Source organism: Notamacropus eugenii, chromosome 5 (assembly GCF_028372415.1).
Source record: "Notamacropus eugenii isolate mMacEug1 chromosome 5, mMacEug1.pri_v2, whole genome shotgun sequence".
Classification (NCBI taxonomy): Eukaryota; Metazoa; Chordata; class Mammalia; order Diprotodontia; family Macropodidae; genus Notamacropus; species Notamacropus eugenii.
The window spans coordinates 27111278-27129042 of NC_092876.1; positions in this window are offsets into that span (position 1 = coordinate 27111278).

The following is a 17765-nucleotide window of genomic DNA, read 5'->3' on the forward strand; positions in this document are numbered from 1 at the left end:
ACTTGATTTGGTGATTTAAATACAAAAACCAAATAGTTCCTGCTGTTGCAAATAACTCATAATAATTAAGCAAACAATTCGAGTTATGCCATTTATTAGCCAAACAGACATCAGAAATGGATCAATGGAGTGCCAGTCAGTCCAAAGACCTTGAATACAGAGTGAGATTGATTTTTATGTATTAAAACCAATCAAATAAGACTAACTGATTAAAAGAAAACAATTTACCAGGATACAAAATTAGGTAATCAGATTTCTAATTGGAGGAAAGATTAGGGACTTTCTGAGCTCAGAGGGAGAGAGTAAAAAGGTACAATACCTTGAATTCAAAAGTAAGATATCCCACTTCCCCTAAGTATCAGTAAACAATCAAAGGAACATGGAAACAATAACTTACTGACCAGCATGAGATCAGTTTTCAGATAAAACATGAGGGTTGCTCCAGATGTACAATTATGAGAAAAGTCCTTGCACCAATCTTTGGGTCTGACCAGATTTCTGGTCAGCGTAGCCAAGGTCCTTAGTTAAGGGTCTGTTGTGTGTCCTTGGTTCTGGAAGAGGATCATGACATCAAGAAGGTGATGCCTTGACTTGCAAAATGAATTGGATTTAAGTGAGGCAGGGCTATACAAAGTCATTAGGCTCACTTTATCCTCCAGAGCTATCTGGATCCAGTGGCCAGATATCTGTCAAGACAACTGGAGATGACTCCCTTCAGGGTCTGTAAGCAGCTTCCCAGCCATGCAGGGTTAGGATCAAACAATGCATTAAAGTTTTCTCACAATTCCCCTAATTGAATAAAGTTTTCTTACAGGACAGAAATTGGACTAGACCCATAAATGAATAGAAAGGGAACTGAGCTGACTCCAGAATTGAGTCACAAGACAATTCAATGGGGTTCACCCAATTCCCACAATTAGTCACTTGTTAGTAATTCCCTCATTGTCCTAGGTAGTGAATGGGGTTGAGAATGGGAAAAGTTTAAGAAATTCTGAGCTAGAGGAGTTTAGTTAGGAGAGAGTAATGAAAAGGCCTGGGACATGAGCAGTCAACCTTGGTTGTGTAGAATTAGATTTTGAGGTTAAGGTTGTTTTTGTGTTTGAAAGACTGGATTGGACTTGAAAAAATAAGGCTGAAACGTGGCCCGTGACAAATTAATTCTTTAAAAGAACAAGCCATTTGTTTTAGACAAGAATAAGGAAGCAATAAGGCTTATCAGCTTGGGGCAATGGCATAATGTTAACATTTAGAGGAAGCCATGACTCAGGACTCATTTTACTTCTCTATTTTCTGTCAACAAGAATGATTTTTCAACTAGAGAAGACAGAATAAACAATGACAAAAAGGCATGTCCCAGAGGGGATTTCTTGCTTGGATGTAGGTTGGACTAAATGGCCTTGGAAGTCCCTTCCACCTGTGATTAAGAAAATGGAATCTCATTATGCATAAGGAGAGAGAATGAAAAGCCCTAATTTCAATGAATCTAAGGCTTAAGAACTCGAAGGTTGAAATGACCTATCTTGACACTATCTGCCTGGCTGGCCACCAGAAAGTCGAGAAGCTAACCATGGCCCTAGGTGTTGAGACTAGAACTGAAAGACACCTCAGAGGCCAATCCCTTCCTATTGCAGAAGGAGAAACTGAGTCCCAGAGGTGGGAAAGTGACTTCCCCAAGGTCATTGGAACAAGCCATAGCAGGGCAGGGCTTCAAACCCAGGTCCATTCACTCCAAATCTAAGGCTCTCTCTCTCTATCCAAGGCCTTGGTGACCTTGGAGAAAGAATAGAGAAGAGATGAAGAACCAGATTTTTGAGATTGTTGTATTTTTTTTTAATGGTGAGGAAGATGGATTCCACAGAAGCTAAACCATTGAGGTTGGCATCTATTCCCAGCCAGATCATGGAGTGAGCTATTAAACAGATGGGTGGTGATCACTCAGAGAAGGATAAATCAGAAAGAACTGATGAGTTGCCTGAGTTGTCAGTTTTCGTTACTAGAGTCATGGGTGGTGTAATAATGACAATTATAATAGCCAGCCTTTATAGAGCACTTCAAGTGTTTCAAAGAGCTTGACAAGTATTCTTTCATCTGATCTTCACAACATCCTTGGGAGGTAGGTATTATTATCCCCATTTTATAGGTGAGAAAACCAAGGCAGACAAAGGTGAATGACTTGCTCAGGGTCCCATAGCTAGTAAGTGTCTGAGGCTGGATTTGAACTTGGGTCTTCCTGACTCTATCTACCAGCTGACTCTTTTATCTTCTGCTGAATTCAACCCATTCCTGATCAAGAATCTCTCCTACTTCCTCCCCAACAAATGATCATCTAGCCTCTGATTAGTGACATCTAGGGTCAGACAGCCCAGTACTTCCCAAGGCAGCCCATGTTATTGTAGAACAAGTCTGACCACCAGAGAGAATTTTGTTCCCAGTTTCTGTCTAAATTTGTAACTTCCATCTTTCTTGTTCGGTCATTTTCAGTCACACCTGACTCTTTGTGACCCCATTTGGGGTTTTCTTGGTAGAGGTACTGGAATCATTTGCCATTTCTTTCGCCAGCTCATTTTGTCAGATGACAAAACTGAGGCAAACAGAGCTAAGTGATTTACTCAGGGTCATATAGCTAGTGTCTGAGGCCAAATTGCCATCTTCCATCTGAATTCTAGCTACTGATATTTCTCAGACCCTGAAATGAATCTGTGATCTCATCAGTTTGGATGTTCCTTCCAGTGAAGCACAGAAATCGCATCCCATCCACATCTGCCCACCCTGTGCATCTCTTGTCTGGACTCTCCCAAATTTCAAATGGGAACAAAGAGTCCATGAAACAAACAAGTAACATATCCTGTTCCCAGTTCTATCCTCTGGGGTTAAAGACATAAATCCAATCCTTTCTATATAAACCACAGTCCTGTCCATAGTAGAAGGAAGTCCCAAAGACTGCTGAAGTACAGCTGGAGGGTACCTCTGTTATCAGCCTAGCCTCCAAAGTCATCCTTCAGCTCTCTCACCAGCCTCAGTGACCTGATTGGGATGCGATCCAGCTCATCAACATCTTTCTTAAAATGGGGTATCTGGAACTGAACTCAGTAATCTTATAGAGTCTCACTTGAGCAGAGGGCAGAGGGATCATCCTCTTCTCAGGCCTGGGCTCAGGGCCTCTCAAGGCAGTGCTGGCAGGTCTGAGCTGCTTCTTGGTGCGGTCATTTTCTTCATACATATGGAGCTCACAACCCAGCAGATGCCATCCCTTCTAACCTAGTTCACTTGAACAGCTCCTTAGACTGACATCTTCATTCCTGCTACCAGTAAAGTGTTTGGTTTTTTTTTTAACCAAGTGTCTGTTCTGATTTTTCCTCTTTTAAGATCCCTCCCAGCCCTGACCTTCCCTGTTCTAAGCCCCCTCCCAGCTCTAACATTCTGACAGGGAATTTCCTTATAAAATTAAAATGCCACAGAATGACTTTCCTTATCATTTTTACAGTGGTGTGTGTGGAGCAAGAAGACCAGTTGTCATTGCTCTCTTTCTCCACCCCAATATTCTATGACTATTACACTCTTAGAGAGAGGCCTTAGCCTAGCAGGGAAGGGCGAAGTGGGGTCAGGCAGCAGAGAGCCCAGTCCTGTCCAGCCCTGCCCATTTGTCTGGCAGTGTCACAGCAGGGAGAAGCTGCCCAGGCCACAAGGTAGGAGACCAAAGTCCTCAGGGTCAAGGTCTCCTTCTGGTCTCTACTTCCTCAGCACCCCAGAGTGCCCTACCCTGTCCAGACCATCAGGGTTTGTCTTCCTGTTAGCAGGGTCCTCATGGAACAAAACCTCTTTGTCTGTTGTGCTAGCTACCCTTTATTTCTCCTATCTGTAAAATGGGAAGAAGAGTGAGAGAGAACCAGCTCCGCCCTGTTTATCTTGAAGGATCCAGTGAGGTCATGGGGGCCAAAGCCTTGAGTCAGTTGTGTGAATTTAATGGATTGTTTTCCTATAGAAGTTCATCTGGATAAGCTGGGCCCCAAGTGGAAAAAGTGGTGGAGGAGGAAGAGGAAGGAATAAAAAAGAGACAAGAGAGAAGAAGGAGAGGGGGAAGGAAGGAGGGAAAAGGAAGAGGAGTAGCAAAGAGGAAGAAGAGGAGGGAGAGAGAGAAGGAGGAGGAAAAGAAAGAAAACAAGGAAGAGGAGGAAGAGGTCAAGTTGGATGAAACCTGAGAAGCCATGAGGTGCTGAGGCAGTAAGCACCCCAACATACACAGGGGGACCTGCTACCACAGGTTCTTAGATCTGTATTCATAAAGGAAAGCAACTTTCTAGGGGTTAACAATCACTGTAATCAAGCACAGGTATCAGAGAAAATCAAAGTTTCATAAAAAATGCAGAGAAATCAAAAGTCAACAGATAGTGCTTCCAGAATATCTGACCATTACATGCATACGCAGTTACCAGAGAGGGAAGCATCAACTTCTGGGTTTGGGGGTGGCGGTGGTTTAGTGGCTTCCCAGAGTCTCTATAGTCAAAGAAACACTTCCAGCCAGTAAGCCCCAAAGTAAAATCTTGTCCTCAGATTATTTATACACTTTTTAGAGCCAGAGGGCATAACCCTCTCACCCAGTACTTCAACAGAAAAAAAAAGTATGTGGGACCCTCCTACAAAACAGCTCCTCTAATCAAGCTTCCCACAATGGGCAGGCCAATCAATAGGTGGGAAAGATCCTCCCCAATCACAATATTCAATCAGAGGCACTTTTAATAAAACAAAAACAGCAAGAGATCCTAATTTGATTTCCACTACAGATGCTCCCAGTATGCTCCACAGTGCACTGTACACAGTCGATTCTGCCCACATTAATAATGTTCTCCAGGTGGCAATGGGCTCCATGCCTGGGACTTTTGACACAGCAGGGTCCCAGGATAGTCACTGCGCCAGATGTCTCAGAGGAAAGTGGGAAGACTCATGGTGCCAGGGGGCAGAAAACTGGTGAAAGAGGGTGAGGTATAGGGTCAGATGTTGTGAGTTTGAATACTGACTCTGCCATTTGCTAGCTTGGGAAAGTCAATCTCCCTGGCACCACAGTTTCCTTCTTTCAAAATGAAAGAGTTTGACTAGATGGCTTCTAGAATCCTGAATCTACTACTTACCACATGCTGACCTTGGCCAAGTCTCTTAACCCTGGGCCTCACTTTGCTCATCTCTCTATAAAGAAGGGACTGAACTAGATGTTCCCTATGGCTCTAGATTGGAAGTTCTTAATCTGGAGTTTAGATTTCAGGTTTTTTTCTATATTAATAACTATTTCAATATAACTGATTTCCTTTGTAATCCCCTGCATTTTATTTATGAGTTTAAAAACATTATTCTGAGAAGCAGTCTATAGGCTTCACTGGACTTCTTGAAAGGGTCCACAACAAAAAAGGCTAAGAGCACCTAGCCTAGACCTACGACCCCATAATCCCAGGCTCCAGCTCCTTACCCATGACAAATGGCATGACAAGCTTAAAAGACTTTCAGTGCCGAGGAAGGAGGTGTCCCAAGTACTGATTCAAATAGTCCCAGAGTGCTCAGGGGCCTTTGCTCAGGAAAAATGAGGCCTAGAGAGGGGAAGAGATTTGTCAAAGAACCAATAGTCAAAAGCAAAAATTCTGCATCTTGATCCAAAGCCTCTCTTTCTCCTGAGGATGTGAATGACCCACAGAAATGACGAGGCTTGCCATTTACCTGACCATACTCCTCACCACCTGACCACAGTTTATTTCAATAATTCAGTCAGGTATCTGCCATGTATCAGGTTCTGGGCTGAGTGCCAGGGACATATACACTGAAATTAAAATCGTTCCTCTCCTCAGTTAGCTTCTATTCTGTTTGTTTATGACTTCATGGAGATTGCCTGTTGCATCTCCTCCTCACCAGGAAGGCATCCATGAAAAAAAAGGGGGTGGTGTTCTGAGCCCAAGTTGAGTTATTTCTTCATATCTCTGACCTTATCTCAACTGTCTGTGGCCTTCAGTTTCTGGAAGGTGAGAACCCTGCCCTAGTAATTTCCATCTCCTTCCAAGCCCAGGAGCATCAGACTTTGCCAACAAGGTCTTTATAGAGAGGAGGTCTACTGGTGGTGCTGAGTACAGAAGGCTCGATGCAGTTCAACTCAACAAATGTCTATTAAACTATGAACATGCACTCAAGGCAAATGACAAGATATGAAAAATATAGAAGGGTAAGAAGATTTATGTGAAAGACGGTGACAACAATATAAATGGAAAGAACCAAAAAATGGAAGCCAACCTGTGCTATTGTGACCAAGCTTGACCCCAAGAAGAAATATGCTCATTCTCTCCCTCCCTTCTATGTAGAGGTAACTGGCTGGGATGGTCATGAAGTGCTGTATTTACTATTGGACTTCACTGATTTGCTGGATACTTTTGGTATTTTCTTCCTTCCTTTCTTTCTTCCTCCCCTCCTTCCTTTCTTTTTTCCTTTGCTAGATCTTCATCTAGATATCAGGTATCTGTGGATGTCCCCAAAAGCTCTCTCCTAGGACTTCTCTTCTCCCTCTATGCTATTTCACTTGGTGATCTCAGCAGCTCCCATGGATTTAATTGTCATCTCTGCTGATGCCTATGTATACTTTTTCTTCCTTTGTTCCTTCTTTCCTTCCCTCCTTTCTTTGTTCCTTCTTTCCTTCCTTTCTTTCCTTCTTTCTTGCTTCCTTCCTTTGCTCCTTCCTTTCTTCCTTCCCGCCTTTCTTTCTTTCATTCTATTCCTTTTTTACTCTTTGCTAACATTGCCTTTAATAGCCTTCTCTCTGGCTTCCTTCAGGTCCCAGCTAAGATTCTGTCTTCTACAGGAAGTCTTTCCAAAGCTCTCTTCATTCTCATGCTTTCCTTGTCTTGATTATCTCCCATTCATCCTACATGAACACTGTCTATCCCTAGTTGCTCACATATTGTCTCCCTCACTAGGCTCTGAGGCCCTGGAGGGCAGGGACTGTCTTTGCCTTTCTTTGTTTCCTAAGTGCTTAGCACAGTGACTGGCACATAGGTGTTTAATCAATATTTATTAACTACTCAACTGATGTTCCCACAAAGACAATAGATACAATTTCTACATCTTTCAGAAAGAATCGAATCTTAAAGTTCACTTGACATTCTACAAGAAGTAATCTGTTAAAAAAAAGTTTTGTCTATCACAGTTGGAGCAAGAGAATGAGAAATAGGGGGAAAGGGATAAAGAAGTTTTCTTCCTTCATCTTGAAAAGAGAGGACCCTGAAGAAGATTCTTTATTTAGCATAAGGAGACAACAAAATGTTGACACTATATTACCTGAGTGAAAAGAATTCAACTTGTAGTTAGGGTCAAAAATGACTTTGGCTTCGAACTTTGTTACAGCTTTTAATCCTCAGAAAACAAAGACCTTCAGAGGCCTGCTGTATCTACAAAGGTTATTATTAACTCCTCTACAGTACAACATAGGCTTCCTGAAGATGGAAGGAGAACAAAAAGACAAGCCAAAAATAGCCAGCCGCTAACCATTGCGATGAAGAAAAACTCTTGGTAGGAGCAAGACAATACAAAGACTGGAGTATTCAAAATTGGGGGAGAAAAAGGTAATTTTTACTAATGAACACTTTTTCCAAACAGGGCTATATCAAAACTGTTGTCAGAAGAAGTTCAGGTAAGCATATGAAATCTGAGTATCATTATTTCTGTAAAACGTCCAGGGGGATTTTTTTTTGTTCCAGTGGGCCCAGAAATCTTGTCTCCAATGATGAACTCCGAACTGAGAAGTAGAATAGATTAGGATGAAAATGATGGTCAACATTTATATAGTGTTTTAAGGTTTACAAAGCAAATTTTGTATATGTATATATGTCATTTCATTTGGTCTGCACAATAGCCTAGGAAGTAGGAGATATTTTTATTCTCATTTTACAGATGAGAAAACTAAGGAATGCAGAGGTTAAGTGACTTGTCCAAGGTCACACAGTTCATAAGTGACAGAGACCAGATTTGAACCCAGAGCTCCCTGACTTCAGGCCCAGTGCTCTATCCACTTCACCCCCTAGCTGAATAGAATTGTCTTGGTAAAACAGAAATTTCCTAGTGGAGATGGAATGGTGCAATACATCTTTTCACTAGCCAGTCAATAAACATTCATGAAGCATCTACTATGATCCAGGCTTATTCTAAGTTCTAGGGATACCAAGAAAGGTAAAAGACAGTGCCTGTTCTCAAGGAACTCACAGTCAATGTGAGCGAGACAACACCCAATATGTACAAATAAGCTATACACAAGATAAATTGATAAGGAATTAATCAGCAGAGGGAAATCACAAGAATTGAGAGAATGGGGAAGGCTTCCTATAGAAGGTGGGATTTTGGTGGGACTTAAGGGAAACCAGGAGGGCAAGATGAGGAAGAACATTACAAGCATGGGGGACAGCCCCTGTGGCATGAAAATGTCTGGAATTGGTAACTGCAGTATCTTGTTTGAGGAACAGCAAGTGTCACTGTATTGAAATATTACATTTATAGTTAAGAACTGTATTGATGGCCAGAAGGAGTATAAGTTGTAAAAACACTGGAGAAAGGGGGTGGGGCTTTGAAGGGAGTATCAAACAGAAAATTTTATATTTGACCCTGTCAGCAATAGGGAACCACTGGAGTTTACTGAATGGAAATGGGAATGCCATGGTCAGACCTGTGCTTTACATTGACTGTTGAGTAGAATATAGACTGGAGTGAGGAGAAACTTGAAGGGAGACCAACCAACAGGTTACTGGAATAATCTAGGTGTGATGTGATGGGGGACTACACCAGAGTGGCAGCAACTTGAGAAGAGAGAAGGCCCCATATGTGAGAGATGATGGGAAGGCAAAATCAACAGGCCTTGGCGACAGATTTTTTATTGGGGGAGGGGGTGTAACAACGAGGAGTTGGGAATAACATTTAGGTTTCAAGCTCAGGAAATGGGGAGAGATGGTGGTGCCCTAGGTACTAATAGGGAAGTTTGGAAGAAGGAAAAGTTTGGGAACAAAATAATGAAGTCAGTTTTGGACATTTTGAGTTTAAAATATCTATTGGATATCTAATTTGAGATATTCTATAGACAGTTGGAGATGTGAGTGTGGAGGTCAGCAAAGAGATTAGGAAAGGGTAAGTATACATAAGCATCAGCAGAGACGATAATTAAATCCATGGGAGCTGTTGAGATCACCAAGTGAAATAGCATAGAGGTAGAAGAGAAGTCCTAGGAGAGAGCTTTGTGGGACATCCATAGATACCTGATATCTAGATGAAGATCTAGCAAAGGAGACTTGCTGTTGTTCATCCTTCCTTCTCAGAGAGGATCAATGGCATCAGGAGGGTGATGTCTTGACTTGTAAGTGAATTGGATTTAAGTGAGGCAGGGCTGTGCAAAGTCATCAGCCTCACTCTTCCCTCCAGAGTCATTGGAGTCCAGTGGCAAGACATAGGTCAAGACAATTCACCATGGCCCCAGATGCAGTAGGAGATCTTGACTTTTTTAAGCTAAAGTCTTTTCCAGGTCTTGGTTTGTCTGAGGCAACATCCATTCATTAGCTAAAGGCTAGGTGAGAACTGAAGTAGAAAATGGCAAAGTAATAGCATGGACTTGCTAGAGCTCTTCCCCCAAACCCAGTCAAATACCCATAAAAATAATTCTAAACAAATTCTGGAGCAGCAGAACCCACAGAATGATGGAGTGAAGCAAATCTCCAGCACAGGACAACCTGGAAGGTTGACAGGAAGCTTCTATCACACCATGCTGGGAGCAGAGCACAGTCCATTGAGGGCCACACTAGCACAGATGGTACCTAAGTAGACCTTGGGGGGACTGAATCTCTTGCACCTATAGCAGTTTCCAGACTTCATGACCCCAAACCTTTGGACAAATTTGAAAAAACCTGTGGGACCTGTGTGAGAGAGTAAAGTGATCCTACCCCAGCACCAGGGTGGCAGAGGGGGGAGGCAGAAGAGGAACCTATGACAGCCGCAGCAACAGCAATTGTTTCTGGAGCTCTGGGCCTATAGATAGTGGGGGGATAGAGCAGCTGATAATACACCCCCACCCCCCACTGGAAGCAAAGAACTACCCTAACAAAGAGCTCAAAAGTCAAGTAAATGACTGGGAAAATGAGCAAAAACTAGAAAAAGGATCAGACTATAGAATCTTACTTTGGTGACAAGGAAGATCAAAATATACAAACAGAAGAAGACAAAAAAGTCAAAGCTCCTCCATCCAAAGCCTCCAAGAAAAACAGGAATTGGTTTCAAGCCATAGAAGAGCTCAAAAAGTATTTTGAAAATCAAATAAGAGAAGTAGAGCAAAAATTGGGAAGAGAAATGAGAGTGATGCAAGAAAATCATGAAAAACAAGTCAACTCTTGCTGAAGAAGACCCAAAAAATGCTGAAGAAAATAACACTTTAAAAAAATAGACTAATCCAAATGACAAAAGAGATCCAAACAGCCAATGAGGAGAAGAATGTCCTAAAAAGCAGAATTGGCCAGATGGAAAAGGAGATCCAAAAGCTCACTGAAGAAAATAATTCCTTAAAGATTAGAATGGAGCAAGTGGAAGCTAATGACTTTATGAAAAATCAAGAAATTGTAAGGAATGAAACCAAAAGGAATGAAAAAAATAGCAGACAATGCAAAATATCTCATTGGAAAAATAACGGACCTAGAAAATAGATCCAGGAAGATGATTTAAAAATTATGGGACTACCTGAAAATCATGATCAAAAAAACAGTCTAGACATCATCTTTCAAGAAACTATCAAAGAAAATTGCCCTGATATTCTAGAACCAGAGGGTAAAATAGATATTGAAAGAATCCACCAATCACCTCCTGAAAGAGATCCCCAAAAGAAAACTCTAAGAATACTGTAGCCAAATTCCAGACTTCCCAGGTCAAGGAGAAAATATTGCAAGCAGCCAGAAAGAAACAACTTAAGTATTGTGAAAATATCATTAGAATAACACAAGATCTAGCAGCTTCTACATTAAGGGATCAGAGGGCTTGGAATGCAATATTCCAGAGGTCAACAGAGCTAGGATTAAAACAAGGAATCACCTACCCAGCAAGACTGACTAAAATATTTCATGGGGAAAAATGATCTTTCAATGAAATAGAGGACTTTCAAGAATTCCTGATGAAAAGACCAAAGTTGAATAGAAAATTTGATTTTCAAATACAAGAATCAAGAGAAGCATGGAAAGGTAAATAGGAAAGAGAAATCATAAGGGACTTACTAAAGCTGATCTGCTTACATTCCTTCATGGAAAGATAATATTTGTAACTCTTGAGACTTTTCTCAGTTTTAAGGTAGTTGGAGAGATTATGTACATATAGGCAAAAGGCACAGGGTGAGCTGAATAGGGATGATATTTAAAAAATAAAATTAAGGGGTGAGAAGAATATATTGGGAGGAAAAAGGGAGAAATAGAATGGGGAAAACTATTTCTCACATAAAAGAGACAAGAAAAAACTTTTTCAATGAAGGGGAAGAAGGGGGAGGTGAGAGAGAAAGAGTAAACCTTACTCTCATTCCATTTGGCTTAAGGAGAGAATAATATGCACATTCAATTTGGTAGGAAAATCTATCTTATGCTACAGGAAAGTAGAGGAGAAGGGAATAAGTGGGATGGGGGGATAACAGAAGGGAGAGCAAATGGAAGGAAAGGGTAATTAGAAGTAAACACTTTTGAGGAGGGATAGGATCAAAAGAGAAAACAGACTAGATGGGGGGCAGGATAGGATGGAGGGAAATATAGTTAGTCTTTCGCAATATGACTGTTATGGAAGTGTTTTGCATAACTACATGTGAACTGCTTTCCTTCTCTGTGAGGATAGGTGGGGTTAGAGGAAGGGAGAGAAGCTGGAATTCAAAGTTTCAAAAATGAATGTTAAAAATTGTTTTTACATGCAACTGGGAAATAAGATATACAGGCAATGGGGCATGGAAATCTATCTTCCCCTACAAGAAAATAGAGAGGATGGGGATAAGAGAAGGGAGGGGTATGATAGAAGGAAGGGCAGATTGGGGGAAGTTGTAATCAGAATGGATGCTGTCTTGGGGTGGGGATGGGGAGAGATGGGGAGAATTTGGAACTCAAAATCTTGTAGAAGTGAATGTTGAAAACTAAAAATAAATTAATTAGTTTTTAAAAAAGAATTGAAGTAAAAGATGGCCTAGTTTGCCTTCACAGAAGAATTAATTTGGGAGAGAAAGACCCTTAGAGTTTCTAGTCAAAATAGAAATAATTGCTATTTACACTCACTCTGAGCAATCAAAACCCAAAGAGCAAATGAGGCTTGGGCTGGAGTCTACAATTGGTCAATCAGTGAGATCCACAGTCATTTGGTTTGAAAGGTATAGTCAAGTAGCTCCATTTGAATTCCAAAGGGCTTTGTCAAAACTGGTTTCCCAGAGTCATATTTCAATCATAATTGAAAACTACATGAGACAAAAGAATTAATTGTCCCAGTTTTCTTAATGATAGAATAAATAAGTAGGGAGGAAAAACTCTAGTCACCAAATCCTACGGTACTTTGGGAAGTATAAGCAATCAAAATTTATACTCCTTGGACAGGGCACTCACATGAAAGGGTATGACTCGCTGACTCCCTGCATGGAAGGAGGAGGAAATAGCAGCATTGACCAACTGGAACTGGCTTGTTGGGTCCCCCAGAGGGCAGCTACAATGACTCACAAATTGTTTATCCTTCATTCTCAAAGAGGACCAGTGATATCAGGAGGGTGATGTGTTGACTTGGAAAGGAGACTCAAAATGAGACAAAAGAGTGGTCGTATAGATATGAGGATAACCAGCAGAGAGGTGCCATGAAAGCCTAGAGAGAAGAGTACGAAGGAGGAGAGAGTGATAAACATTGTCAAAGGCTACAGAGAAGTCAAGAAGAATGAAGACTGAGAAAAGGCTCCTTGGTCACTTTGAAGAGGGTAGTTTCTACTGAACTGCTGAAGTCAGAAGTCAGACTGCACAGAGATGAGAGGAGATTGAAACAAAAGGAATTGAAGATCTAGATTATAGACAGCCTTTTATCTAGGAGAAAAGGGAGGAAAGAGATGGGGAATGGTAGCCATTGGAGATGTATGATTCAAATGAGGGTTTTTTGAGGGTGTAAGAGACATAAACATGTTTGTAGGCAGTAGAGGATGAGTTAGATAAGGAAAATTGGAGATTAGTGATAGAGTGGAGATGACAGAAGGGGAAATCTTCTGTAGAAGACAGTATGGAATGGGATTACTTGTTCAGATAGAGGGGTTAGACTTTGTGGGAAGTAAGGTCATCTCTTCATGTAAGACAAGGATTAAGGAAAAGATAGTGGCAGAAGACATCTAATATGACATGAAGAAAAGGGGAGAAGAGGAACCACTTGGAGAATTGCCTCCATTTTTTCTATAAAATAGGCAAGTCTCACAGCTGAGACAGTGAAGGGAAGGAGAACTGTGAGAAGTTTAGGGAGGGATGAAAAGGTTTGGAGGAGCCACTATGGTGAATCAGACAGTAAGTTTATTAGAGAGGTGTAAACGAATTGCCTTGCAGCAGTGAGGGCCCCCTTGAGGCTGTGTAAAATAACTTGTTAGAACAGTTGTGAGATTTTCTCCAGTTTTGTTCAACAACATGCATGCAAGAGTTAAGTCAGGGGGTGGTGGGAGTGACTCAACACTAAGGTTTGACAGGATATGATCTTAGATAAGATAAGAAAGTCAAGGAGTCCTGAGCAGAAGACAGCATAAAGTTAGATGGGTTCACCAAGGGGTCAAGATGGTAGAAATAGGAAAGTGTAGTGAGTGCAGATGTAATGGGGAAGAATTGGGGAAGAAAACAGGAGTCAAGGGAGTGGAGGCCATGATTTGAAGAAAGAACAAGGTTTGGGGTTGCAAAGTAGAAAGAGAAGTGGAGTCACGGTAGACTGTGATCAGCCCAGGGAATGTCAGAGTTCATGAATACCAAAGTACAGCATTTGTGAGTATGGCAAAATCAAGGATATGATGATCTTTGTGTGTGGTTTAAGAGTAGATCATGGAAAATGAGATAGAGGAACTGTGAGGTTATGGTATTTGGGGTGGTATCAATATGGAGAAGTGTGAGAGCAGAAGTAGAGGAGAGAAAGACTGTGAGCCAAGGACCAGATTCATTGAGTAGAATGCTGTCCTGGAGGTTTTTAGACAACAGCAACCAGAGTCTTGATTGGGTGGCAGATAAGGATTGTGTAAACCTCAAAGCAAGAGAGCTTTCTGAGTAATTGCAATAGAGGGATACCTGATACACCCTTGCTCCACAATGAATATCATGAAAGAGATGGAGATAAACATTTTGGTGACCTGAAGACTTATCTAATTTGAACTCCCTTGATAAGTTACAGGCAATAATCAAGACTAAATCTGGGCAAATGGACATCCAAGGCACACCACATATACAATGTTCTAAAAATGTGACATCATGATGGGTTAAAGAACCCATGTCAAAATCTTGGGAAGTCAGTGCCAGATTGTGTGAAATAAATGATTGCAATGAAGAGGACATATTGCATGCTAAAAAGAACTTTCATAAAATTCTTAAGAATTTGGTTCTTGTGTAATTAATGAAATTCAGTCAGTTTCATTTTCTTACTTCATCACCAGTAATTTGTTCAGTTGTGTCAGTCATATCCAAATCTTCATGATACCATTTTGAGGTTTTCTTGGCAAAGATACTAGAGTGGTTTCCCACTTCCTTCTTCAGTTCATTTAACAGATGAGGAAACTGGGGCAAACAAGGATAAGTCACATGGGTCCAGGGTCACATGGCTAGTAAATATTTGAAACTAGATTTGAACTAAGGATAATGAGTCTTCCTGACTCCAAGCCTGGCATTCTATCCATTGCTCTATCTAGCTGCAACTGAGATGTATATAAGGCATATATATATAACCTTGCAAAGCACCTTACAGACATTCTCTGCTTGAGTTTCATAACAACCTTGAGAGGCAGGCACGCATTGAATTTCCTTATTTTACAGGTGAGGAAACTGAAGGTCATGACCTCTAAGGGTCACAGATCAGTGAGTGTCAAAGGATGAGTTGAGGAATGAGAAGGGAACTTCCTTTCTGGTAACTTCCTTATCCTGGTCCTCTCAGTGCATTGGCCCATCTTTGAGATATCTTGATCTGACCTTGATGGTTCTGCTTTCCTGCGCGCTTGTTGGGACTGTGCCCACTTTCTGCTGGATTCCATTCTAAAACCTATTGGGTCACCTCACTTCCAACTGCCAATGACCCCCATTCTATCTGGTCTCCCCCTGTATCCTTGAAATAATAGACTAGTAGCAATGTACAATTTGAAAAAAATTCTGGATATATTTTATTTTTAGATTACTTTCATTTCTAAATATATCTCTGTCCACTACCCTACCCAGAGAGCCAACCATCCTTTGTAACAAAGATGTGAGAAATAAAGAGCTGATTAGTAAAACTAATCAATGGGATGAATCTAATAGTTTATACAAAGTTCCACAATCGTGGCCCCCATCTAGCTGCATTGTCCTTAAGCAAAGCCAACAAGGTCATAAAAAAATACCCCAGTGAATCTCTCAACTTTTTCCTGACAATTTATCTGGGAGTCAGAGGGTGTGGATTAAAGTTCTAGGTTGGACTCTTGGCCCTGTGATTTATCAGTGAGTGATGTGACCTCAGGTGAGTTTCTCAGCCACCTATACTTCGGTATGTGAGGAGAAAGCTTTGGTCAAGTTGGTTCATCTACTGGATGAAATTACAGAACGGGGAACTCTGTCTGAAGGGCGCCACTCCTGGAGGTAGGAATGAGAGCCAGCACCTTGCCGAGAGGACACAGGGAGCTCAGCTGATTGGTACCCAAGAACTGGAGCTGCCACCATGATAGCTGGGAGGGGAGGGAGAACTAGCAGACTCTTCTGGGCAGAGCTGATGTCTTCCCCTTGGGCTATAAAAGTAAACCACGAAACCTCAATGCTCATTTCTTTTCGCAGGTTTTCTCTACCTTGGATTTACAGTGTGAAATGTGAAATAGAGCAGGTTGGGAGAGAGGAGTCGACATCAACAGATGGCAAGAGAAGTAGTTCTAAAAGTCACTCTCCTGTGCCTTCTTGGCATAACTCTGGCAAACACTACAGAAGCTTGTCTAACAAAGATCCAAGCCCTCCCATTTCATCAGATTGATTTGGCCAAAGTCCCTTGATCAACCTACCCCCTTAAAGACTTTAATTATTATTTTTGAACATGTGGATGATTTCATTACAAGCAACTCCCAGTGTAGAAACTTGCTCCAGCAGTGCAGAACAGAACTTCACTCAGTAGCCTCAGAGAGCTTCCTGGGACACTAAGGTACTGTTATTGAAGTAACCTGACCAGTCTCACAGCCAAAAGCCAAAATTTCAACCAAGATCTTCCTGATTTCTCTATCTACTATGTCATATTGCCAGAGCCTTCAATGGATGCAAAGTACTTCGTGTATAACTGGCCCCATCCCCTCTCCAGGGACTCTTAGGTGATACAATGGATAGAGTGCCTAGCCTGAAGTCAGGTGAGTTCAAATCTGACCCCAGACACTTACGAGCTGTGTGACCCTGAGCAAGTCCTCAAAAAATGAGCTGGAGAGGGAAATGACAAACCATTCCACTATCTTAACCAAGAAGACCCTAAATGGGGTCACAATGAGTCAGAGATAACTGAACAACAACAAATCCCCTCTCTATCCGTCCTTTGACATCCTCTTGGGAAGTGGGTTTATCTTTTCTCAGCCAGAATCAGGATGCCTCTCACATGTCACTGAGCTGCTCATCTTCCTTCTCATTGCTGGGCTAGAGCCTTTGGGGAAAATCTCTATATGGTCATGGTCAGGTAACTGCATTCTGTGGCTTTAACATCCCCCTCAATCTCATCCCATAACATGCATCCATCTTGCTACATCCTGGGCTCCCCCTTAAAATCAATCAGCCAGTGAACAAACCTTTATTAGATATGTCCTATGTGCCAGGCATTGTGCTAAGGGCTAGGAATACAGAGGAAGACAAGCAATTATTGATTCAAGACAGCTTGAAATCTGCATGTTGAATCTGCGTGCTGTCTGTGCCTCAATCCAAAGCATTGATGAAAAGTGTTTGTGTCAAGAACACCCTGTTACTTCCGATGTGTAACTGCCAGTAGTTCCCACCACAAGTCCCTTATCTACTCCATCCAGAATCCACCAGGCACCCCACTCTGCCACCCCCCCCAAATCTTTGCCTTAGCCCAGTGGAGTCCAAGAGTCCTGCAAGTGGACCCAGCCGGGGTTCTTGATTCCTTCCCTCAATAAGTACCATTTTATTCTAGAGGCATGTGTCCTAACTGTCCTGTGCCTGTGTCTCCTAATGTAACAGTTCTTGGGGGAAACATTCAGAAGGATTCCTCTTTCCTTATCAGTATTAATTCAACCAATAGCATCTATAACCAATGTTAATCCTGAATAAATAGATGCAATTAGAATCCAATTGAGGTCCTCCAATAGAGTGAAAAAGTGCAAGGGATTTGGAATCAGAGGCCCTGAGTTCAAATCCTGCCTCCACACTTGGCTAGCTCTGTGATATCAAGCACATCATTCAGCTCTCTGGACCTCAGTTTCCTTATCTATAAGATGTAGCAGGTTGGACTAGATGACTTGTAAAGGTCCCTTCACTCTAAATCTATGCTTCTGTGACACCCAGTTTCCATCTCTTTTTAAATTTCTACTTCACCAAATC